Source organism: Rhinopithecus bieti, unplaced genomic scaffold, assembly GCF_001698545.2.
Source record: "Rhinopithecus bieti isolate Rb0 unplaced genomic scaffold, ASM169854v2 scaffold_10612, whole genome shotgun sequence".
Taxonomy (NCBI): domain Eukaryota; kingdom Metazoa; phylum Chordata; class Mammalia; order Primates; family Cercopithecidae; genus Rhinopithecus; species Rhinopithecus bieti.
The window spans coordinates 544301-546216 of record NW_016806990.1 but is presented as its reverse complement, the minus strand read 5'-3'; the positions used below and the strand labels follow the sequence as shown (position 1 = coordinate 546216).

Sequence of the window (1916 nt, the reverse complement as noted above, 5' to 3'; positions counted from 1 at the left end):
AGCTCAGTATATTACATAATTTTTATTATTATCCTTATACTACTGATACAGAACTAACAATTTCTTTGCAATTTGCTAAAAAGACTGTACCTATTTTCTCACATAAATTTAATGAATCAAAAATGAGTAATCTTGTTTTATTTTTATCACTATTAATCTAAATTTATTCCATGATAAATATTTCAATGTTTACACCAATGTTTACATCATGTGGCAGTGTGTGCATAAATATTGAGAGGCAAGTTGTAAATTTAAAGAGGACACAGTCCTCCCTGGGAACCTGTCCCCTAGTTCTCTGCTGCATGGTGTACTATTAATTATTCAGCATTCAAGAAACTCTTCCAGGGAGGCTGTGTCTGGCTCTCACTCTCACCGTCATTGCAGTACACTGGGCTCCATAGAGGCAGCACCGGGGCAAGTGAAAGCTGGACTGGCACAGGGCAACTCTGTGTCTTGCTGAGGAAAAATAATGAAACATGGGCAAAAGAGATCCTAAGAAGCTGAGAGGCAAAATGTCTTCACAGCATTCTTGTGCAAACTTGTCAGGAGCAGTACAAGAAGCACAACGAAGATGCTTCGGTCAATTTCTCAGAGTTATCTAAGACATGCTCAGAGAGGTGGAAGACCACGTCTGCTAAAGAGAAAGAAAAATGTGAAGATATGGCAGAGGCGGACAAGGCCTGTTACGAAAGAGAAATGAAAACCTGTATCCCTCCTAAAGGGGAAACAAAAAAGAACTTCAAGGATCCCAGTGCACCCAAGAGGCCTCCTTTGGCCTTTTTCTTGTTGTGTTCTGAGTATCACTAAAAAATCAAAGGAGAACATCCATCCTGTCCTATCCATTGGTGGTGGTGTGAAGATGCTGGGAAAGCTGTGGAATGACACAGCTGCAGATGACAAGCATCCTTAGGAAAAGAAGGCTGTGAACCTGAAGGAAAAATATGAAAAGGATATTGCTGCACACCAAACTAAAAGAAAACCTGATGCAGTGAAAGAGGGAGTTGCCAAGGCTGAGAAAGGCAAGAAAAAAGAAGAGGAGGAAGATGAAGAGGATGAGGAAGAGGAAGATTAAGAGGATGAAGATGAAGAAGAAGAAGATGATGATGGATAAGTTGGTTCTAGCACAGTTTTTTTCTTGTCTATAAAACATTCAGCCAGGCGCGGTGGCTCACACCTATAATCCCAGCACTCTGAGAGGCCAAGACGGGCGGATCACGAGGTCAGGAGATCGAGACCATCCCGGCTAACACAGTGAAACCCCATCTCTACTAAAAATACAAAAAAATTAGCCGAGCATGGCGGCAGACACCTGTAGTCCCAGCTACTCGGGAGGCTGAGGCAGGAGAATGGCGTGAACCCAGGAGGCAGAGCTTACAGTGAGCGGAGATTGTGCCACTGCACTCCAGCCTGGGCGACAGAGCAAGACTCCATCTTAAAAAATAATAATAAAAAATGTTTAAAAATAATAAAACATTTAACCCTCCATTACACAACTCATTTCTTTTAAAGAAAAAAAATCGAAATGTAAGGCTATGTAAGATGAGTTTTTAAATTATACAGCGTCTTTTTTTGTATAATCAACATACTAACCCACTGTGTCTTTAAATAGCCCCCTCTTGGTGGTATTCTCAATAGCCCCTAACCTTGCCTGGTACAGTATGGAGGTTGCAAATTGGCATGAAATTTAAAGCAGGTTCTTGTTGGTGCACAGCACAAATTAGTTATACATGGGGATGGTAGTTTTTTACATTTTCAGTTGTCTCTGATGCAGCTTATGCAAAATAATTGTTCTGTTAACTGAATACCACTTTAATTGCAAAAAAAAAGTCGCAGCTCTTTTGTTGTCATTCTGAATGCTTACAAGCATACACAATTTTTTATTAAAACGAAACAAAGAGACCCTTCCACTTTGCCTT

General features: G+C 40.5%; 1 pseudogene; it reads left to right on the top strand.

Annotated features, from left to right (window-relative positions):
* The first annotated feature begins 476 nt into the window (after nt 1-476).
* Nucleotides 477-1111, top strand: LOC108534335 (high mobility group protein B1 pseudogene; annotated as a pseudogene).
* The last annotated feature ends 805 nt before the right edge of the window (nt 1112-1916 follow it).